At 44.3% G+C, this 25,238-nt stretch overlaps 1 protein-coding gene across 1 annotated transcript in view; it reads right to left on the reverse strand.

Moving 5' to 3' along the window:
• Positions 1-25,238, reverse strand: part of ADAMTS2 (ADAM metallopeptidase with thrombospondin type 1 motif 2) — a 1,744,160-nt gene that overhangs the window by 1,105,077 nt on the left and 613,845 nt on the right. The gene's annotated exons all lie outside the window — the stretch shown is intronic.

Genomic DNA, 25,238 nt, shown 5'->3' on the forward strand with positions numbered 1-25,238 from the left:
TTCTCTCTCCAACTCGCGCAGTCTACTTTCAGTATTCTGAATCTGGGTGCGTATGTCTTTTAAAATGCCTGCCGCCGTACCTATGCAAACTCCCCTAATGGTAACCTTAAAGGCCTCCCACAGCGTAGAAGCCTCCTCCACTGTCCATTTATTTAATGCAAAATACTGTACTCACAGTTAACTCATAAATCGGATCAAGTAATGCCTCCGATCGCAGCCTCCAAGTAAAGGGTCGCCTCACAGCCCCCGGGACCGCCACCTCCAGCATCACCGGACTATTGTCCGATAACGTCCAAGCCATAGGAGTCACCTCCAGAACCCAATCCATCACCTCTGCTCCAATCAGCCAGTAGCACAACCGCGACCAACTTCCATACACAGGCATCGCATGCGTGCCCTCTCTCACCTGCGGGTGTCTTTCTCTCCAAATATCATACAGCCCAAATTCCTCCATAGCTCTCACTACACTCGTAGCCACTGTAGGAGTCCGATTCGATATTGGGCTAGATTTGTCCAGGGCCACATTCAGGTACGTATTCAGACCCCCCCCCAAACCACAGGCGAGGCCGGCCATCCGCGCAATTGTCCACATATGCGGTCCACGTATGTCGGATCATCCAATATCGGGCCATACATATTAACAATAGATATCAGTGCACCATGCAGCCTGCCACATACCATCGCACACCTCCCCTCGTCATCCGTGTAAGTGTGCAGTGGCATGAAGTCCACCCCTTTTTTGACCAAGATCAGCACCCCTCTTGCATACGAAGAGTATGATGCAGCCAGTCGGCAGCCCGCCCAGCGTCTCGCTACCTCCCGCAACGTTTGTCGGGTCAGGTGCGTTTCTTGCAACAAAGCGATGTGTATTAGGTGTCTGTTTAAGTATGCCATCACCTGCCTTACTTTTTTGGAAGAGTTGAGGCCACCCAAATTCCAAGTTAACAGCCTACATCTACCTGCCATTAAGAAGTGCAGTGCACATAATCCACCTGGATGGATCCATAATTAGAGGGGGGCCAGTCGTAGTGAGACATGTCGACAGCGCCTCAGCGCACAAGCAAATAACCACCAAATATTGCCTATAGAAAAAAAAACCACAAAACACTCAATCCCATTTCCCCCCCCCACCATTCCCCCCTACCCACTCCAACCTCCCAAACAGGTCAAGAACATACACCCCCCCATCACCAAACCCTCGCACCTAGTTACCCCAGATATCATAAGGGGAACACCCACTGCAGGGTGTGAGGCTCGGTACGTGAACCCGCACCGAAATGCGGTTGCCAGAATCAGTATTCACCCCCCTACCTGCCTCCTGTCAGATGTTAACAACAGTCATATAGCATTCTACCCAGCAAGCAATACAGCTGTGTTGAAGATAATGGACCCGCGGCCCCCCTGCCACCACCCCACCCATATGAAAGTTCACCAATATCTATGTTCATCTGCAAGCCGATATACCCAATCCTCTCCACCGGTCATCGGTGTGGTCCCCACAGTTTCACTCCGTATCATCCAGTCCCGATTCCAACATGGACACCTCAACTGTCTGTTGCTTGGGTTTCACCTTATAAATGTGTTTCGTGAACTTCAACGCTGATTTAGCGTCCGTGAAAAAGTGCGACTGTTCTTCGTGGGTGATCCTTAACTTGGCCAGGTATAGAATAGCATATGGTACAGCTGCCTCCCGCAGTAGCCTCTTCACTGGTACAAATTCTCTTCTCGCCGTTTGCACTGCCAGTGTATAATCAGGAAAAAAGGATAACTTGTCCCCCTTATACATCACTGGCTCTTTGGCTCTAGCTTCCCTCAGAATGGCGTCACGGTCTGCATAATTTCGAAGCCGTGCAATATTTGGTCTCGGAGGCGCGACCGGCTTGGGCCGTGGCCCCAGCGAGGGGTGCGCCCTCTCTAAAATCATTACTGTCGAAAGGGCCAGTCCTAAGAGCTCACGCAGCAGTCCTTCAATGAAGGTCTTCATTTTGTTTATGGGCGTGGTTTCCGAAAGGCCAAGAATACGTACATTATTCCTGTGTGAACGCGCTTCTAAGTCCTCATTCTTGGGGCTAATCACCTGTAGCACCTTTTCCATCTGGAGCAACTGTGTGCGCGCGTCATGTTCGTCCGCCACCCTGGTCTCGAGAACATCCAATCTATGTTCATGCTTCTCAACTTTCTTCTTAACAAAGTCAAGTCCCACTGCCAGTGCGTCTTTCTTGCCATCTATAGTTTTCATTCCGGCACGCAGTTCTAGGAGGATCAATCTTATGTCATCGTCCGTCCCCTCCACTTGTCCTGAAGCACCTGAGGGGTCACCCTGTTCGCCCGCGCCATCTGCAGTCCGGGTCTGCCTCCTATTGTCAAACTGCAGCTTCGCCTGCCTTGGTTCGGATTTCCCCATCGTAGCAAGCTCGTGGGCAGTGCCCCCTTGCACCGCCTCTCTGTGGCCCAGACCTCTGCAAACGCCCCTTATCCGTGCAAAGTTACGGGCCTAGTCTGATCCGCTGGCGCAGGCCGCCAACCTCCACTGCGCTTATACCCAAGCACCTGCAGCCCTCACGTGCACTAAGCCGCTCTCTGTCTGCCCCAGGGAGCCTCGCTGCCGCCAGTCCAAGAGTGTCCAAAGAGGGGCAACTTTACCACATCTAGCGGATGGGGGCGCCCAGAGCGCGGCCCCACATCCAGGCAAGTCCCCAGGTCGCACCCTCCTCGCCCGGTCTGCCCACCAGGGTCCTCCGCTCCCCCACGTCCCTTACAGGGGAAATAGCGGAGCAGAGACAACCCCCAGTAGCCCCACCAGTACCAAGGGCCAGCACCCGGGGCCCGTCAGCCAGCTCGCGGTGCACAGCCCGAGGTGACAACTGCCCCGGCCCAGCCACATGGACACACGAGGCACCGCACCCCAAACGGGCTCAGCGCCCCGCCCGCCCAGCGCCGGCAAGGCCTGCCAGGTCCGGCCCACACCAGCGCCCCACTCACCTCGACTTCCAGGCCCACCTCCATTGGCTCGCTGCTCCGCCACCAGCCAGAGCTCTTCTCAGTTCGCTCTCGCCGCCCCGCCGAGGACAATCTCCTTCAGCCGCGAGGTCCGCACCGCACTTCCCAGCGCAGGCCCCCTTCTGGCTCACGATATCGGTATCTCGCCTGCCCAGGTACACGTTCACTGTCCTGCTCGCCGGTTCGCAGGTACTCCCTCCGCACTTCCGCAGCTTTTCTCAGCCTCCGGGCACCTTTACTTGCTTGCCGCTGCACCCTCTTCCATACAGCTCGCGAGGCAGCTAGCGAGCCGCCGCCATTTTACGTTCCCAGCCGCCGTTCAGATCGCGGAGATTTCCAGGGCAGCCGCAGGGCCAAAAGCCGCCAAACTTCGCAACTTTACTCCCCTAAGCAGCATGCATGCCCTGGGGGAATCCCACCGCAGGCTTGGGGGGAGTGAAGGATGGTATTTGCCCGGTATAGATTCTGGCGAGCGGAGCTCCCTTAGAAGGCAGCCATGCCGCTACACGCCTAAGCCACGCCCCCCCGGGAGAAAACAGAAGTTGTAGTATCGGTTTTTCAACCTGGCATTTTTAACTCCTAATATTTCCTCAGGCGCTGGAATGAGGGCCAGACCATTGTACTGCAATCTATCTATATATATAAAAACGAAAGTATGTCTGTTTGTCCTTTATGCATTACTACACCATTCATCAGATCAGCATGAAACTTTGGGAAGTTGTTGAGTACACTCCCGCGAAGGTTTCTGGCAAAAAAAAAAAAGATGTGTTAAATAATGCCCCCCCCGGACCCCCAGGGCCCTCATAATCTTTCCAATACTGAACGTTTACAGTTTACGATGCGACTCGCTTTTGCAATGACCATCAACAAAGCACAAGGCCAATCGCTGCAAGTGTGTGGACTAGATTTGGAGAATCCGTGCTTCTCACATGGACATCTGTATGTGGCCAGCTCACGCATCGGAAAACCTTCTGATTTATTCGTGTACGCACCAGACGTAAAAAACAAAAAATACTGTGTAACCACAAGCCCTCGAATAAATAAACAGAATTAAAACACTTTAAAATGTTTTCCATATTAAAATGAATAAGTTCCAATAAAAATGACACAATGTAAATTGAATGTTATCATAACAAGTTTCCTTAAATTTCCTTTCTTCTGAGATCGCAGCAACGCGCGATGGGTAAGCTAGTATGGAAATATAGTTTGATCTTTTTATAATGATATTTATATTTTTAGAAGTTATATTTTTATATGTGTGTAATTTATCTAATTACATCAAGACAACTCACCAAAGCAACTCTTGATTTTACAAGTATCAAAAACACAAGGTGTAAACCATGTTGCTCCAAGGAGAAACTATCAACTTACAATTTGTTTTCCTATTCACAGGTGTAGAGGTTGCAGGTTAAATACGGGGTTAAAATAAAAGGATGAATGATCAGTTTTCCCAGAATGCCACTGTATACAGTATCCTTTCACAAACATTTCAGTTATTATCCATACAATCCTAAAAAAGGACGGGAACATAGTGAAGCCCACCCAAGATGCGAGAACAGAATCAGCACTTCTGCAGTCTCCCTTACGCCTTTGTCCCTCTGAATACATTCTGTAATTGACACAACTGCTGAAGAAATCTAAGTGTTGCTATCATACCACAGGTTAATAAGAACAACTGCTTTTAGCTCAACTGGCTCACTGGGAGCAAACTGATAGTACAACTCGAGAACACATTAGCTGTAAATGAAAGCAGCGAATGGAAACACGTGTCTGTACTGTCATGATGGAGCCAAGTGGCACCCTAAATACCATAGGTTTTATACTTGTGACATACAATCAAATGTATCCACTTTTTAAGGCGAAAGGTGTACAAAAAAGTTCACAAGACAAAGCTTGCGTCATAGAAAACACTTGCAAGTGCATCAACTTTTGTGCACTGCATGGACTGCCACATAAGGCACTGGGGAATACGGAATACTAAAGTACAGATTAATAAATCAGCACATCTGGCATACAACTCTTAAACAATTCACATCAATGATGAGCAAGATGTATGGTTTGTACAGGAGTGTACGCATGCAGCTACTTCTGGCTGGACCTGAATATCAACAGCAAACAAATGCACAGCATTATCATTCAAAAGCATGTGAGTTAAGCTCTCAGTCCCTTAAGCCGCTCTCTCTCTCTGGGTCTGGTGTCCTCAATCTTTACGTGCATTGCTCTGCCAGATGGTGGACGATCAGACTCCGAGTCACCTTTTCTACTACCTCAATTGGGGATATTATAGCATCTTTCTGTTTCTCGTACTATCCACATTGTTGATGATACTCGGGTATTTTTATGCTTCTTCTCGCTAATGCTCCTCAGCAAACCACAAGGTGTATCTTTCTTACTACCACAAGAGACTGGGTGACATTCCATTCTTTAATGTGAAATACTTCTCCTACTCATCTCCCATATACTATTTCCTCCCATTTATATCCAAACTTCCTCTTGCACAGGCCGAGACCTAAACATACTCCTCAACTCCACCATGAGGCTAGGAATCCACCATCTAATGCTCCATCTCCAGCTTCCGACTGCTAAACGTTGCTAAGAACTACCATCTCCTCCCTCTCCAAACAACCTAGTCCTTGAACAACACATCAGTAATGTTCAAACTGGCTTACACTACATAGATAGTCAATTTATGCACTTTTACCATGTGAATCATACACTTTGTCACTTCCTTTCTAAGTAAGCTAAACCATTTTGTCAACTCGGGGCTCTGCATCCTCACATTAGCGTTCAAAGCCATTCATAGCACTGCCTCTTCTATATAGCCGAAATCAATCAATCAATCAAATAGCTTTATTTTGGCCTTCAGTAGCCATAAAAGTGCAAGTGCAGATAATAATACATATTAGAACACTGGAATGTGGAGCACTCCATTGAATACAAAGGAGTGCTCTGAGCTTCTAGCGGCCGGTAAAAGGCCCAAAGCAACATTCCAATGCTGTTTTACAAAAGCCTCTTGGAGCCCGAGGGGATTTAAACCCCTCGGGCTCCGAGAGGCCTTTGTTTTATGTGTTAGAACATTCTGCTACATTGACATTATCCGAAGAAATCGGACTAGAAATCCGTAGCTCGGCGTGGGCCTAAGATGGCGGAGCCGGCCTGTGTCTAGCCACAGTAATGATGATGGAGTGAGGTGGTAAAAACGCAAAATTTTATGTACCCCTCTTGAAGTCAATGTCCCATAATGTTAACATTTACTAAAGGTATGTTTTGTGAAATTAATCAACTATAGAATAAGATGCACACATTTTATTATACATGGGAGTACTAATTTTGCTTGCATGTTGCCATATAATTAATTAATATGTATTGTTATTGTGTTGTGAATTAAAACGCAGCTTAAATATAAACAAATGCAGACTAAGTGTGCTTATTGTATACGTTTTTTGTGCTAAGAAGTGGTTGATTATGCAAGTATAAAACGCATTTGTGTGGCTTATTTGCTAGGTACCAACTAATGGGAAACATTAGTATGGTGGGAGGTAAACATAATGGGTTTTACTTCAATAATTAACATGAGTTTGTGTTTGTTTCTATGATAGTTCTAAAAGTGGCCTCTGAGGTCTAAATAAAAGATGGATGTTCGGGTAAGCAGTGAGCAAGAGCTGAACAGCGCAGGCGCGCCAAAACCTGCAAGTCAGAGTGAACTGCCTGTGCTCGAGGAGGTTCAAGGCTGCCTTGGCCCGGAACCTAGGATGGGTGCCAAACATGGACGCTTGAATGTTGTGATCGTGGGAATAGGTGGCGATGTTTCAACTAAAAGAAATAGCTAAGCTATGGACTGTCCTAAAACAAAGACCCTTTATTTTTCTGCTGAACCAACAAGAAAATGATGTTGTAATGGTGAGATGATGCTCACCCACCCCGAAATTGTCCATTCAGAGTTTGAATAAGTAGTGCTAGATAAATTTTAGATGGATTAAGTTAGGAAATTAAGGTATAAAACCCCCTGGTTTTGTCTAGAAGGGGTCGCTTTTTCGATTTCTACTGGAAGTGCTGCCCGACTGATGACCGATTCCTGTATGTAAGACTCTTATGATTTTATTTGTTTGCTTTGCAGGATTGAAGGATAAGATGAGGGTGTTAGTTAGGGATGTTAGGAGAGAATGAATTTGGAACTATCTGTTCTTTGTTAAACTTTAACTGATTTCTAAAATAAGCGATTTTTTCCTGAGCTCTAAATAAAATGATCATTTTGAAATAAAGATTAAGATTTTCCTGAATAAATAATGTATTAATGCATAAATGTTAGACATAATAAAGTTTTGCTTTTAATAAAATTGGGAAAATGGAATTTTAAAAGCTGGTCTTGTGATTTTCCTATGCCTAATTTTCTTTCTAGCAGATCCATTGCCACTATGGTGGTGTGTCTGAATAATTAAATGTTTGAATAAAACCATGGTAAAGTGTAATAATCTATAGGTGTAAATAATAACTGATTTAAATAGGTTTTAGACACTCCACCAAATGTTACAGCATTTCTCCGGTGTGATTCACCAAAAGCCTTAAAGCCAAGTGTAAGTGTACAAGAGTAAACGTGCAGTGTTATGGGCCCCACTGACGATTGGTTATGTGTTTAAAGGTTTCAGGGTAATGGTGAGTAATGATTAAAAATTATTTCTGGAACCGCGCTGTAGCAGTTATATCTTGGTAGCAGAGTAGTGGTTGCTAAGGAAATTAGCTAGGGTTATGTATAAAGTACTATATACAATTTGATGCATAGATTTATGACTAACATCTGTTGAGTTTGTATTACGTTACATGTAGTTTTGAAAAGGCTTCCAAATGTTGTGTGACGCCAGTGCCTCTGTCTGCAGACGGAGGAAGTGTGGCAAGATAAAGTCGCACAGTGCATTAGTCTGTTTCAAAAAAGGAGTATTGCCGAATACTGCGGTGGTATCGTCGCATATCACTGTTTAGGGACAATAGGTGTGAAAGGATAAATGTATAGTGAGGACAGTCTATGAAATTTCAACCTTCAAGCACAGGGATCATTGCGTATCCTGATTAAAACTTACTGCTGGGAGAGTAGTAGGACTCAACCTGAGCTTGAAAGAAGGGTAAAGGAGCGGTGTCTACTTTACTAACGATAGAGGAATTCTGTGGTAGGTTAGATGGACGCGCTGCCTACTGGTAACACAGAGTTCATGCGTATATGAATAGGGTTTTCCGTATGGATGTGTGTAAATGAAATTGCAATACGCGTTCTGGTGAAACTCTGGGATTGTCTCTAAGGAGGTGAAAAAGATCTCTTTATGTGCTTTCCTGGGGAAACGAGTTCGTTATTGCCTGATAGAAGGGTAAGGCCAGTAGTGTTGCTATATCGACGAGTCTAAACATTTTGAGGAGATAAGCGTCGTCTACTCCGGTTACAGAATACTTGTGCGATTGAAAATTCTATCACTTTATTAGCGAAACAGATTAGTGAAATTGTTTGTGTAAGTTACTAACTGATTTTGTAAAATATCTTGTAAATACGGCTTCTTGAAAAAACCCTGTAAAGGAGGGGTCAGTTGGCGCTGTAGAAGCCGGAGCGCTGGTGACGTCAAAAGTGTCGCGAAGGGATTGGTCCTCGTGACCAAGTCAGAGTAGGAGCTGATTGGTTCATCATAGAAAGCAGCAAAGGCTATTGGTTAAGCACTAAAGTGATGTATCGTGTTCTAACTGGTGCATTAGTGCAAACCGCGCTGTGATAGGTTGGTGTTACGGAATCAGCAACAGAATAGTACGCGATCTTTTGAAAGCAGGAAAGTTTACCGAAAATATCATACTACTATTATGATGATGACAAGAAGAAACCTTCATGGTTTAAAAGGCTGAAAAACATGTTTGTAAAAGACTAAGAGGTAGTTACGAGAGAGGGAAAAATTCTTCCTTCACCGAAAACACCTGCTTCCTATATGTTATCGAAATATGGTTATCATACGTGTGTTTGGTTGGAAAATTGGTTACAGTATACTAAGGATGATGGTGTATTAGCCTTTTCAGAGGATCATTTGATTTGGCTATTTTGAGGAATTTGAGAGACAAAATGATGAAACTTGAACCGAGACTCAGACCAACTCAATTTGAAGCATTGGTTGAGTGGGAAGATGAGATGCATCAAGTGGAGAGTGAAAGGTTAAGTAGGCATCTTAGACCAAGAGGTAGAGGTAGAGATTTGTGGGGAGAAACACATGAGACTAGAATGCGAAGATGGAGGAATGGAAATATGTGTGATGGTATGTATCCAGTCAGATTGGTAGAGGAATGGACGAAAAAGTACAGAGAAGAAAAAGAAAACTGAATTAGGAAATCAAAGTTATGGTGAAAGTGAATCAGAGGATGCTGTTTTAGAAGAAATATTAAATAGGAGACCACCCCCCATATCAACCAACTTCTTTATGGACTACCCCAAATGCCCCGATGGCATAAGAAAGAGTTAATGAAACGCCAAGACAAACATCAAATTTTAGAGATTTCCCTGAGGGAGTAGAAACAAGATATGTTCCGAGTACACCGATAGGAGAAGCTAGAATTATGGGTACACCTGTACAAAGTAATGATTCACACAGAATTGTGCTAAGTGCGGAAAGACAAAATGATGAACAACCAAATATGTCTGATTATGAGCGATCTGCACATGAATTGATTCAAACCCTTACTAAAAATATGGAAGCTGTAACTGTCGCAGTAACAATAGGACCTGTGATACCAGTATTTGAAGATCAGAAAATAAAAGAACCAAGATTAACTATTCCATTACAACAAAGTCTACAGAGAGCAAAAGGGAGTACTAATCCTGATTTGTCGGAAATAAGACAAAATATAAGTGTAAATCCACCAGAGTTAACTTTTAATCAAAATTTGTCATGCTGATACCCGATTGGAGCATAATCTGACTCTGCCACTCCAGAGAGAAGTGCAGACAAAATAGATTTAACGCGAACACCTATGGGACCATCAGAAAGAGAGTTGAGTGAATGGATAAAAACATTAAAATTAAATGAGCAGGAATCAAAAGTGTTGGATGTGGCTAAATTAAAAGTAGATATGGAAGAATTAATAATTGGAACGATTGGGACAGACAGATTAAAAACTTACCAGGATGATGAGCTCATGTTTTTATGTAAAAGCCTAACATGGAGAGCTAAGACAATGTACGATCAATTAGAAGAGGTGGCAAGTGAATGTGAAATAGAATTTTCCAAAATAAAATCATTGCAGAAAACTTATCGAGTAGATTTTGCAGAAAGAGACATTGAAAACCTGAACACTGCAGGAAGATTAGTTCAGATAAAAGATTTGATTGTATTGTTGCACAAATGGGGTGATGTAGGAAATTGGAGAGTCAAGTGGGCAAAGAAGAAAGAAGAGAATAGTGATAAATCTACATTAGCTTTCCCTATTAGAGAAAAGGGACCAGTGGCAACTGAATTCCCTGAGAAAAATTCCTGGAGGAGGATATGTGCATGTTCCTTGGAGCAGACAAGATATATTGTCATTTACGAATGATTTCCCCAGATTGAGAGAGAAGCCAGTAGAGTGGTATCGACAAGTTGACAGATTTGTAAAGGTATCAACGGTATTATGGATTGATTTGGATGGGTTGTTTGACATAGTGGTGCCAACAGATTTATAGACAGAATGTAAAATATCTGTAGATTGGCCAAGAAAGGAGTATCCCAGAGATGAGAAAACAGGAGCTCCATCACCAGACGTGATGAGAAAATATGAACAAGTGATAGTGTGGTTGAAAAATAAAATACCTCCAAAAGAAACTGATTGGGTAAAGATAGACAGGGCCACCCAGGAGACAAAAGAAACTGTGCATTCATTTTATGAAAGTTTGTTGTTAGTTTTCAAACAATATAGTGGTTATGAGGAATTAAATGAAAAAGATATGAGCCACTTTGTGTATAGGTTTGTATATGGATTAAGACCGGAAATTTCAGACATGATTAGACATAGCATGATGGATTGGCAGTCGATCTCAGTAGATAGGGTACTGAGACAGGCATGGTATTGCTCAACTCTCAAAAACCTTTAATACTGATAAGTGAAATTGAAACCTTCAATTAAGATCCTATACTGTGTTCTAAATAACCATGTAATATATTTGTATAAATGATATTGCATGTATATTAGGAGCTCCTGATGTATGTTTGAGGAATAACACGTTTGTGTTTTAAGAAGACCCTCACTCACCAACCTAGTTGGTGACGTGCTTCATCATAGGGTCCCACCCAAGGTACAGAGTGCACATTGATTGTGCTTCGAAGCCTGGATACAGCAGAGCAGGTTTTGTGCAGTGAGTGTGCAGTGAAAGTGGAATGAGTGTGATTAAAAAGCTGTCCAGAGGGTCCCAAATTACAACAAAAGGCTATTTTAATCTATGGGCCCTTGGCAGTAGTTGAAAAAGAGAGAGGTGGATATCAGTGGAGGTATTTAGGGGCTCCGACATGTTTCAGCCAGACGCTCAATATTGGGCTGGCTTTCTTCAGGACCTTATGTGCATGAAAGTTAAAAGGTGGTCTAAAAATTCGTGTATTAAAGACCTTCTAGGCGGCGCACTCGCTAAGGTGCGTTATGAGGTAGAGGATTGTTTCCTCTAACGGCGTATTCTCAGAGTTTCTCTGGAAAATGCCCCATGAGTTCTGTTTGGGGGCCTGACCTATTTGTCACACATTTGTCCAGATCAAGAACCGTCTCTGTACCTATTCTGGCCGCATTGGAACTCCGTCCTTTATGATTCATCTGATGTAGGTGGCAAAGGACTTTTAGGGTTCGTGAAAAGACTCGCCCGAGATAGTTATAGGCTTTTGCCACCTAATTTCCATTTATATTGGGTATGGTGTTTCCTAACCCTGAATGGAACTACCTTAGTCTTGGAGATATTCACCTTTAGGTAGTTCGCTTCTGAACATTTTGTGAATGCATCTATATTTCTCTGTAAGCCCTACGGGGTAAGGCGGAGAGTACCACGTCATCAGCGTACATTAACACGTATATATTTTCTGAAGTTACTTTGGGAAGGAAATTATTTACATTTAGAAACATTTCAATGTATCAAGCATGTATAGGTCTAAAGGGATTTGTGTTGTCCAAAGCTTCTAATCCAGATGCAGAGGAGACAGTCTTTTTTTAGAACGTGAAGCTGTAATACAGTCTAAGGCTTCTACTCTTTGGTTGAAAATAATTCCTAGCTAAAATGAAAGAAATAAGAACTATAAAACTTCAATGCCTGCACACCTTTAGAAAATCTATGGTGGCAGGCAGACAGCACAAAATAACCAATTTCAGATGTTCTGTAACTTTTCCCAAAATATGAATCTTCCCAACTCCTGCCCAGCTCAGAAGCATGTCAGTGGAAAAAGTAAACTCCTATATCTTCCTCTGAGTCTGGTCAGTGTGTGAACCACAGACATGTATAGGTTTTGGGACGCTATCAGGCTGGCACGATGCTGTATAGAACTTGGAGACCAAATGTTAAAAAATGTGTAGCTAAAATGCTAGCTTTTGGTTCTTATCCTTTGTCAGAGAAATCAACCCAAAGTGTGCTGGGAAAAAGAACTCTGGGGCCTGGTTTAGCATATAAATTTGAAAGGAATTTAAAATCCAGTAACTCCAGGTATATAAACCAGAGGTACAAAGCCACCCAACACAGACTGGGGCCACTAACACTGAAGGCTAATCATTGGTGCTGTCACGACTCAGTTGCTGCATGCGTATCAGTCACCTCAGTGTGCCCACACAACAAATACCAATCAACGCAAGAGAACTACAATCACTAAACAACTCATCCTCATGGCATGTCCTCCGAATAGTCCTTCTGGCAATTATTCACTCTGAAGCTGCCATGGGGTTATATGGAGGAGAACGACAACACTCTTGTATTTTGTAATAAAAAATACATTTTGTAAGTGCTAATATAGGGATTAGAGAAGCAAGAATGAAAAATGTGTTTTTAACTATGAAAGAGAGTGTATTTTGGTTTATGAAGCTTGGAGAAAATAAAGGGTATAAATATTCAGGAAGCACGGGCATACAGGAGATTCTTTGAAAAGAGCTCAACATTTTACAAAACAAACATTTAGAATTTCAAAATAATATTTATAAAGGCTGAATTCGTAAATGCACAGAATACTTATTTTTTTATTGAAAACTGCCTAATGCAGGAACATTTAAACGGGCAATAGTGTATTTATGTCCGTATGTTCAAAAGATGTACTTTTCTTCTTCACCTATATGAGGAACATATTTTCAACATATGGTCTATAATGGCTCACCAGGAAACAGTTGCTATTTCTGTCGGATCGTCAACCACATGCCCCTGACTATTGGAGACGTCATTTAGTTTGTTCCATACAATAACTATGTTTGCATATTTTTCTTTGCATTTCAGAAATATATTTTTATCGAAGTGAGCGTCTGTTACACTTGAAAGCGTTGATGGCAGGGTTATTTTGTTCTACAGTCAGATGCAGATTTTGATTCGGTCAAATATGCGTCGGGATTTCTCATGTGAAAAAAATGGCACTTTAATAGGATTCAAAGGCAATTTGCTGGTGGCTTGAGGAGTCTACACTAAGGGATTTTAGCCAAGGTTCCATCACATGATCCCTTGCACCACTAACAGAAGTGAATAGAGACCCACCCCCAGTCCACCAATACTATTTACCAAAGACCTGCGAAGGCCAATGGCATCTCAGCTCAGACTGGCGCCCACTCGCCAGCTCAGCCAGTGCTCCTCTGCCCTGATTTGCTATAACCATTGTTTAAGCACCGTCTGCTGTGTCCATGCATAACTTCCCACATCGCTGCACCCCTGCTCTCCAAACAAGGAGCCAGTAAACACCTCTGTCCATGCTTCTCCGTCTAGCTTTGCTGCACCCTGTACTCTCCCTTTAAGAGACAGCTCTGCAGACACTCATTCGACCTGATCCGCAGAGGCCTCTGCTCACCCAGCACTGGGGCTCACAGGCAGCTCTGTGAATTCTCCTAAGTCCTGACTGCACTACCCATAGCTCTTACAACATTTGTCCAACACACACATCTGGCAATGCATGTTCATCCTCATCTGCATTACCAGTTCGGTGTATCAGGCAGGGACCCACAGACAGTGTGCTATTGTCAATGTTCCTGAGTCCAGATCTGCACCAACTCATTGAGTTGGAAATGGCATACCTTTGCGCTGCAGGCCCAGGCACTGCAGGCCCCACCAGTCCGCCACCATCACCTGAGCACCTGTGCATGTAGGAGAGGTTGGATACTCTGGGACCTAAGAGGCACTCCAGTAGAGCTGGATAGCAGGAAAAGGCACTTCAAGACCCTAATGCACCCCTCTTATTGACGTGCTGATGCCTCAGGACCCTCATGCGCCCATCTTATTGACATGTGCTGATGATGTCTCAAGACCCTCAAGCACCCCTCTTAGTGACATGTGCTGATGATGCCTCAAGACCCCAATGCACCCCTCTTATTGACAGGTGCTGATGATGCCTCAAGACCCTAATGCACCCCTCTTATTGATGTGCTGATGATGCCTCAGGACCCTCATGCGCCCCTCTTATTGACATGTGCTGATGATGCCTCAAGACCCTAATGCACCCCTCTTATTGACATGTGCTGATGATGCCTCAAGACCCTAATGCACCCCTCTTATTGACATGTGCTGATGATGCCTCAAGACCCTCAAACACCCCTCTTATTGATGTGCTGATGATGCCTCAGGACCCTCATGCGCCCCTCTTATTGACATGTGCTGATGAGGCCTCAAGACCCTAATGCACCCCTCTTATTGACGTGCTGATGATGCCTCAAGACCCTCAAGCACCCTTCGTATTGACATGTGCTGATGATGCCTCAAGACCCTTATGCACCCCTCTTATTGACATGTGCTGATGATGCTTCAAGACGCTCAGGCGCCCCTCTTATTGACATGTGCTGATGATGCCTCAAGGCCCTTATGCACCCCTCTTTTTGACATGTGCTGATGATGCTTCAGGACCCTCATGCGCCCCTCTTATTGACATGTGCTGATGATGCTTCAGGACCCTCATGCACCCCTCTTATTGACATGTGCTGATGATGTCTCAAGTCCCTCATGCGCCCCTCTTATTGAAATGTGCTGATGATGCCTCAGGACCTTCATGCGCCCCTCTTATTGACATGTGCTGATGATGCCTCAAGACCCTAATGCATCTCTCTTATTGGCATGTGCTGATGATGCGTCAGGACCCTCATGCGCCCTTCTTATTGACATGTGCTGATGATGCATCAAGACGCTCATGCGCCCCTCTTATTGACATGTGCTGATGATGCCTCACATCCCTCATGCGCCCCTCTTATTGACATGTGCTGATGATGCCTCTGGACCCTCATGCGCCCTTCTTATTGCCATGTGCTGATGATGCCTCAGGACCCTCATGCGCCCCTCTTATTGACATGTGCTGATGATGCCTCAGGACCTTCATGCACCCCTCTTATTGACATGTGCTGATGATGCCTCAAGACTCTCATGCACCCCTCTTATTGACATGTGCTGATGATGCCTCAAGACGCTCATGCACCCCTCTTATTGACATGTGCTGATGATGCCTCAGGACCCTCATGCACCTCTCTTATTGACATGTGCTGATGATGCCTCAGGGCCCTCAAGCACCCCTCTTATTGACATGTGCTGATGATGCCTCAAGACCCTAATGCACCCCTCTTATTGACGTGATGATGATGTTTCAGGACCCTCATGCGCCCCTCTTATTGACATATGCTGATGATGCCTCAGGACCCTTAAGCGCCCCTCTCATTGACATGTGCGGATGATGCCTTATGCGCCCCTCTTATTGAATTTCGTTGAGTGCACTGCATCCCCAAATGCGATGCAGTGCGCGCAACAAAATTCATTTTATTTATTTAAATGTTTACTTACCTGTAAAACTCCGTAATCCATCCATTACTACCCCCCAACCTGCCCCTCCCCCTCCCCACGTCACCGCACTGCAGGTACTCCCACTGCCGGCCGCGGCTGCGTATTTCCTCTAAATATCCTACGGTATTCTAAACAAAGAAAACTACCACAAAACGTGTGTGTTCTAAAGGTATGAACAAGCAAAGTGAACATACTTCTCTTGCAAAATTAGTTCATCACAGTTTGTAAAACCTATACTGCAGGAATTATCGGAACATGTCTATAATCTTTGGGGCTGACTTCTGCATAACACTACTCACAAAATGTCGGCCACAGACATTGCCTAAGACAAGGCTCGGTATTGTAGGGGATGTGCTAAGGAACACAAAGTTGAAGAAATTCTCTTGCTGGTCAATTTTTTAGAGTTATTTAATATTGACAGCTCTCTTCCGACCTTTCAAAAATTGCATTTCGAGCTTTGACCGCAAACGTGCATTCTAGGAACTCCCGCCTTTTCTGTGTTGCAAGCCTCTCTGAGCCCCCCAGCTTTCGCTCAATAATTGTTCAGTGCTTTGAACTTTTGAAGACTTGCCTTTCATCCCAGCTTTCAAGCAAGGCAATATAGTGTGCCAGGTTCCTGCCCTGGCAAACTGTCAGGCATGTATTATTACTATTGCACTGTCACAACTCCAGTACGAACCTTTGGTAATTTCATTTCATTCCTGCCTTTTCACCTTATCATGCTTCCTCATCAGCAGGACCTCTCAAGGGCACGAAAAGGATATCATCCCCGTTATTACTTTGCTGGAAAAACCGTATATATAGGAGTTAGTCTTTGCGCGCGGGGATTGTTTGGGGGAGCTAATTAGTACCAGTGGCCCTTCAGAAAACTCCACGAGTAAAGAGATGAAGAGCAATCAGTCAATACTGACCGGACTGTTAGGACAAGGCTAGACAGTAACTCACTCGTAATATAAGAGTCCTCTTCCCTTCAGGAAACCCCTAACCCAACAATACTGGGGTTACAGTGTATGGAAGGTAATCTATAAACCATAGGTTTTGTAATAAATGTGCATGTACAAAAAGCAGGTTATTTTTTTCAGTTTTCCTCTCTCTTAAAGTAAGATACCCAGATGAGGTCCACAAACACCCTTCCCTCTTCCTATAACCGCTCAGCACTGTGGTGCTTCAGGAGGCATTGGCTACAGTGTTGTAATTGACAACTGAGCCAGTACATCACTCCACTAGGAGCACATCAACTCTTCAAACAGATCAGACTGGCCTGTTACTAGTCCCTCTCCTTGTTTGAAGCATGGAAGCGACTAATCAAACCTTTGCAACTACAACCGAGGGGCCGGGTCAAAGGTAGATTCAGGAGCAGTGTCACCATCTTAACCCTAGATATTGGTTTTTGATAAAAAAGCACTTTTGAAAATCCTCCCCGGAATTGAGGTGGAAGGGTACATACTAGGTGACCCTGATCACCGACACTGCTGCAAAATGTGCTGGGATACCACATTGGGTCATGTTTCGCACACCCAGATAGTGAGGTGCCCTCTTGAGGAAGTGGTGCCCTTTGAGCCATATTCAACTCCACATATGTCCATACGTCCTGAAGGACTTGAGGGGGATGAAGTATAGCAGAATTCCTCGAATGTACAAGTTCCTGAAATCTTGCAAAGTGGTGTGGACATATTCACTGAAAATGAAGAACTGACACTGAAAGTAGAGGATCTGTTAAAATGCCACCAGAGCAAATGAATCATCCTGGCGAAGGAACAAGTGTGCGGACAGAAAGACCTCTATGAAGACCAGAATGGCCAAGTAGTAAGAGGCCATTGAGGTCTACTGCCTCAGTTGAACACACACACAGAGCACCATGCGTTACTCTGTATGGCTTAATAAATCTAGCTAGGGTAATCCAAGGCAGTGTAAATCACCCACCCATGAATTTTGGCATATTCCCATATTTGCTAAGACTAGTAAACCCGGGAATGCGTTAAAATGCTACACCTTCCCAGGTGAGACGTAACAAGGAGAAATATTTTTTATTTCTCCTCATCTCCTCTTTCTACTTGAGCTGCATTCTGCAGCACACTCAGAAAGAGGAAAATACCTCTGAGGATTGTTCTTGTGCAGGAAGGTGACCCTTCCTCAACAAAACAAATACGACCAACAACGCAGGCACCCTTGCACCATGACACAAGGGTGCCTATGCTCGCGCTTGGCAGCCACAAGTGTGCCAGCACAGAGAGCAGGAAAGTGCCATATAATAGTAAACATGACGCATTGCTGCTCTTTTCCATTTGACAAGAGTGCAGAAAATTGTCTTTCTGCGTTGCACTGTGCCATATGTTGACAAATCTGGGCTACAGTATCTGGCTGCTGGCACGATGCTGTGAAGTAACTGACTAAAACAGGGTACGTCCAGACTGTTGATAAAAACTATGCCTGAACTATTCTTACAAAATTCCAAACTTCGAGGGAAATGTAGATTGTAATGCTTTTTTGCATATTAAGTAATCTTTGCGAGAGATATACAAAGCCCCTTCAGCATCATGAAATGCTCTTTGCTTCGGTTTGCTGTAGGGTTATCTGCACAGGGTGGTCCTCGTTTCGCTAAGGCACAGCCCAAAGCAAGATAGGACTTGGCAAACATTATCAGCGCATTATTAATTAAGCATAGGGCACTGGCGGTAATTGAACTGCATGGGCAATCGTACTGGTTACTGAAATGCAAGATTCACTATATTTGGTTATTTGTTGTTTTATATATCGCAAACGGGAAACATCCTTTACAACTCAACTTTTGCCACGCAGTGCCTTTACGACGCAACTTTTACAACGCAAACCATTACAACGCATTGCGCTGGGGGGCGCTCTAGGATAGGGAATACGTTTAATTTACTGTCCAACACCTTCCCTAGTGTCCACGGGGACTGGAGTTGGAATAGTAAATTAAACTATTCACAATCCAGCACCCCAAAGCGCTATGCGTTGTAAAGGTTTGCGATGTAAAAACCACGTTGTAAAGGCATGCGATGTAAAAGCATGCGTTGTAATGTCATACATCCATCGCAAACACCACCCGAGTGATGTACAATGCATTTGTATATAGCAGAAAATCAACCATGCGACGAAGACACGTTTTAACATATATATAAATGTTGTCACAATATTTACAGAGGCAGGGAAGCGTGCAGCAGGAGAGTGTACACCTAAAATAGAGATAAATGTCATCAATCAAAACACAAAGCACAGTAAATTGGAATGAAAGTGAGGGAGCAGTAAGATAAGGTCACAAGAATAACTGGATAATAACGAAAGAGAAATGTAGCAGAGAGCCCTAGTTCACAAAATCATTATGAATACACAAATGGTGAGGCTCAGTGAAATATTAAAAATAAAAACCACAAAAAAGCAGGTGAGAAGAACATAAATCACCAGCCAACAGCACCGCCACAAGAAAGATTAAACGAAAACAAAAAATCAGCGCATACAAAATATGAGGGCACAGGGTGTTAATGAGTAAGAACAAGAAGAAGAATATTATATGATTGATAAGGGGGCATCGAGAAAAAAAGCATAGCACTGAAATGCGGGGATGTGCACAGCACATGAATCTGCAGCACCTCTAGCTGCAAACCGATTGTTACAGCCAATTGAAACTGAGCCAGGTAAGGGGCGGGGCCAGCCCTGGAGGGGGCTTATCAACGAGTAGAGGAAGTGGCGTGAGACACACAAGGAGAAAGTGTAGCAGGACTGCTCAAACCACACCAGGTGGTGACTAGTGATGGGGAAGTGGAAAGCAAAGTCAGGTTTTGGAGGGTGAGGGGGCATGGCACGAAAATAAATGGAGGTCGAGAAAACTAGAAGACAGCAGGGTGAAGATGACTGGCATGTTGCAAGATGACACAGCTTTTTGCCAGAAAACAGCATAGGTCATGTCAAAGTAAGAAAGTCCATTATAGGGGGAGAGGAGGAGGACAAGGGAATGGGATGGATTTTGGTGATGCCCACGAACCTGTGCCTTAGGCTAGGAGAATGGTTACCAGTATGGGAGAAGAGTAAAAAGGCGCAAAGAACAGTAATTCTGTAATGGGGTGGTGGAGGGAGCTTCACCATGGGACAGATGAAATGGGATGGAATAGTCTGTACGAGTGGGTACCAGTATGAGGTAATTTTACCATTCCCCCTCTACCTCTTCACTCCCCATAAGAAGTGTGTATGTGCTAATAATCTCACATTATTGTGTAATCTCATATTTTTTCTTTGCTGCTATGTTTATACTTGTCTATGTAATTATGGAACCTGTAACTCACTGATCCTCATGTAAAGCGCTGTGATACCTCCGGGTCTAGCCAGCGCTATATACAACTTTGCAAATAAATTGAAGACTGAGATAACTACTAACCAAGCAGCTGCTGCAGCACCACAGTCACTTCCGCGGGCATCAGGCACGGGTAACCCCTTTACCCACCACACTACCTTTTCAAGGACCTCTATCCACAATAGTGGGTCAAGGATCACAACCATTTACAGAGGTGGGAGTGCATGCTTTTTACGCTCCTTTACCTGCCAAAAGTCTAGCACAACCAAAAAGATTTAGCAAAGACACCCCTCCCCCAACAGCTGCCCATATTCAGACAATCTACTTTACAATATGTTAATAGACATCATCTATTTCCAGATGATCAATCAGAACAAGCATGTTTGCCTACTGAGATGCCACATGATGGACAATGCCTGTAGTCAGCAGCAATAGCCCCTTCCACTATAGGGGCAAAAGTTTTTAGGAGCATGTCGGAGGATTTCTGATCATGGATAGATCCAGCAACATGCAGATGACAAACTATTTGATTTGAGGTCGGGTAACAAAGAATTATTGACCTCTCTTAGTAAATGTATTGGATTGGCACTTGAATCCAGTTTTGTTAGAACCGAAAACTTCTTTTATTATCCATGCCAGACTGTGAGAAGATTTAAAAGATGACTGTGTCCATGTCTCAGTCCTGCATGTTTACCCAACACATACATGATATCAAGATTAAACATTTGCAACATCAAAATGCCCTCTCGCAATAACTTCATTAAAAATAAACATTAAGCATAAAATGTAATTGACAAAATGTAATCAAATTGCTGTATAACATAAATTCTCATACCTATCATAAGTGCTTACGTTCTACTACCATAAGCTGATGTTCTCAGCATAAAATGACTATCTTTTTCAAGTAATAATGTTTATGTTCCCCAGTGATTCCAATGGCAAAGACCTTGGGCATAAAATAATACTTGCATAATAGGATTAATACTAATAGTAGTAATACTACTACTATTAGCACTACTACTAATAATACTAATAATAATGATACTTGTAATCCAACTATTAGCTCATACATTTAATTACTACTGTTAATAATAAGTAGTCACCGGGGTACTGTGGATCACACGAGGCAGAGTATTGTATGTTGTAATATATCATTCAACATACAACACACTTTTCTCACTAATTATACATCCTGTTCCATCTTATAAACATGATCCTGCGTAAACTTGTGAGTGAAGGAGACATACACCATATAGTTCACAAGAAATGCCCATACCAAACTGCTAACTATGATACTGTGAGTGATGAACAGCTAACCACTGACCACCTTAACACTGCCATATATGCTCAGCGGCACCATAAGGGGAGAGACTGTGGCCTAACGGCTAGGGCGGTCGACCTCGGAGCTGGAGAACCGCGTTATAGTCTTGGCAGTGACACTCAACATTCTGTGATTCTGGGCAAATCATTTAATAGCCCTGTGCCTAACAAAAAAAGAAAAAGAAATGAATGAGTCCATCTGTAAGTACCTGGTGCTCTGACACCTTTGGGTTTAATTCACACTATATAAAATTCCACGCAATAAAAACCTCTCAAATGTCTCCGTATCTGCTGGCATCACCAGGTGGAGGACCCCAACCTTAGCAAAGAGAAGCACTACACTTCACAGAACATAACTGCGCTCTCTGGCTCTAACATTTTCTGTGTCCACACTTAAGCATCAATGCACACAAATGCCTCCCTGGTATGCTTTTTATGCGTCCTTTTACCTTCTGATCTAGACATGGAGGCTGAACCGCACACTGTCCGGGTCTCAGCTTCCTGGCTTGAAATGCCATCAAAGGCATACACTTCAGCATTCAGACCAGGCAATGAGTCCTACTGTAGATGGTGTTGATACACCCGAGAATTGTAGGGCAGGCTGTCTAATCACTGATACAGAACTCACTCAAGATTTCCGGCAAACGGGTACTGATATATGTTAGTACGTGTGCTGCTGTAAATTTAAGCCTTAATACAATTTTAAACATACAGTGTGTCCAATGGTTTAGCTGGTGCAGCTGAATAAGTAATTTGAGCCATTTAGGTAGCTGCGAGGTGCTGTACACTGTGTTTGCCTTGGGTCCAAAACAGGACCCCAACGATCACAAGCCCTGGAATACGGCCACACCCCTTCGCACTCTTAAGCGCTGCGTGGTTCCTGCGGCGGGGTACCGTGAGGGGCTGGACACTGTGTTTGCCTTGGGTCCAGGGGAGGACCCCAATGACCACAAGCCCCGGAATACGGCTGCACCCCCTTCACGCTCTTAAGCACTGCGTGGTTCTCGCGGCGTAGGATGTGCACGGCCATCTGAGCCCAGAAGAGGCTGGGCTGGGCCCCCCTCTAATCTCGGCCGCTAGGTATTTTCTTTATTTGGGACTTTGATCTCACGGACTCCAAATTGGAGGTGAGAGACTTTTTGAGAAAGCGATTCTCAAAAGATGGGCAAGCAGAAAGCTACAGCGCAAATAGCAGGGGGAGAAATAGTAAATACGATTGACTTCTTCCTGACCAGAGTTGCTAATGTCTTATCCCAAGAAATTGAGCTCACAGAGCACCGTATCTCCTTGGAAGAAGAAAGAGAAGTGGCCCTCTGCTTCAATCTACTCAACCCTCACAGCTAGTAGTGACTGAGGAGCTGGAACCAACCGCTAACCCTAACCAATCCTTGTGTGTGAGTGTGACTGCTCCTCCACGCCTGGATTCCTCCCTGTCCTCTTTGCCGATTGATTCCATAATTGAACCCGTGGTACAGAGGAAAAGACCTGGAGGGAAGCAGAAGTACATGTCAAAAACTCTGAGGGGGCCAAGATCGAAATTACCTGCCCAAGACCGCACGGTTCTGGCTCCACCCCCTGCGGAAAAAGACTCTGTGGTAGGGCCATGTGAGGACATAACAGTAAAAGTGGAACAACTGGTCCTCATGCTACTTAACCCGCTAACCTCCAGATTGAAGAAGATGTAAGTGAAACTAGACCTTCTCGTAAATAGGGGCCTTACCTGTGGCGTAAGTGGCAACCCCTAGTTCTGTTCATCCGCCTGCCCTGGGAAAATATCCAGGGCCTTCAGGGGATATTCTTAGGGGGTCAAGGACCAAACGAAGATGATTCATACTATCTGCCCAGCCACCTCAATATCATCCACCCCCCCCCCCAGCCCACTCCCCTCAACCCCTTGATGTCGTCTTTCGTCACCGAATGGTGTTAACAGCAGATCTCAGGGGAGAAACAGAGTGCCGACTCATGAATCGTAAGCCAACTCGCAAGTAACAGGAGGAAATGAGAGGTGGAAAACCAAGGCAGTCCCGAGTTTAGAGCCACCCCAGCTGGTACCCCACAGTCGCATACATTAGACCTCCCCCCAGCAGCCCAACTATACGTTCCAGTCTTGATTAACGTACCCCCACTGACCACATGCCAAAGGGAGTCTATGGATCAGTTAATCGCAAAAGCTTTACATTAGTTTAATAATCATGTCAAGGTTTATGGCCTGTGGGGTAACAGTTTGGACATGCATATTATCATGGCCAGGTTCCCTTTGACAAAGAAATAAGAGGCAATTGTGTTATTGTTAATTTTAATAATCCCCATGTAGTAAGAAATCTGCTGAGGGTCTACACATTCGCCCACCTGCTCAAAACACAAATCACAGTCTCCCCTCTAGCTCAATTTTATAGCCATGCCCCATGCTCTCGCTGGCATGGCCTGCAAGCTCCAAATGATCCTCTATGCCCTCCCCTACCTCCAACACTAGATCCATGTAGTTTCTCAAGTTAGAGGCCGAGGTTCGAGTCACACAATCAATTTGCTCCCTTAAATGACCTAGAGTCCTGTGACTGACTGAACAAGGGGGCTGAAATTCATGCCTGAACTTCTCCCAATGAGCCATTATATATCTCAGTAGTACCAGGCACGAGGTCTGGCTGAACTCAAAGGAGGGGGGGAGAAACTGTTAAGCCAACGAGTATTAACCCCCAATAAGTAACTCAGGAGCACTGGCCCCCGAGTACAGATGGGCAACCAGAACCGAGGGGTGTGAGTAGTTGCATGGAACGTTGCAGGCCTTGCAAATAATATGGTTACTGCTGTGTAGGTCTCATTATGGCAGGTCAGGGATATAATATGCTCCCAGGAAATCTGGGCTTCAGATCCAATATTTTTCAATGGGTACCGAACCTTTTAAACCTATGCGGTTCCTTCCTTTATCAGGCAGATCCAAAGGGGGTTTGGTAACCTTAATTTACAACACTCTAGCTATCAAGATTATTAAATTAGAACTCTCCTCCCCCTATATCCACTTCTTAGCATGGGTGGGAGGGTACCAGCAATCCTGGATAGTGAAGCATTATTATAACAATATCTTCGCCTGGAGTATGGCACTCATTGTACATTTATTGGAGAAGGAATTGGAAACTTTTATTAGGGCTCTATCATTTAAGGATTTCAACATCTTATGGTTAGAGGATTTTAACGTCCATTTTGTCATTTTTCATGGGATCTGTTTGCAGTCTGGTTGATATGGAAGGGGAACCTATGGTGCACTTCATGCATCATGATTATGGGAATACCCTAAATAGATTCTTAGCCTTAAGGAACTAGGCGGTTTATAACAGAGTGGTACCCGCTAAAGGAGGTCTTGAAACAACCTTCTTTCGAGCGAATCTCACTCTACTATAGATTTTATAGTTGCCTCTTCGAACTGTCGTGGAAATATTATACACACTGACACTACTCCATCGTACTTTAGTGATCATGCTCTATTATCACTTGAGCTGTCCAGAGTCAGACTGTCTCCCCGCCACTCTGTGAGGGTATCAAAACCAATCCTAGCCAGACAAAATGGCTACTAGCTTCACTGGGATAATACCGATAATAAAAGAATCATCCAACAGGTTGTAGCTAATATGCAGAACCTGATCATGA

Source organism: Lissotriton helveticus, chromosome 7 (genome assembly GCF_964261635.1).
Source record: "Lissotriton helveticus chromosome 7, aLisHel1.1, whole genome shotgun sequence".
In the NCBI taxonomy this organism is placed as follows: Eukaryota; Metazoa; Chordata; class Amphibia; order Caudata; family Salamandridae; genus Lissotriton; species Lissotriton helveticus.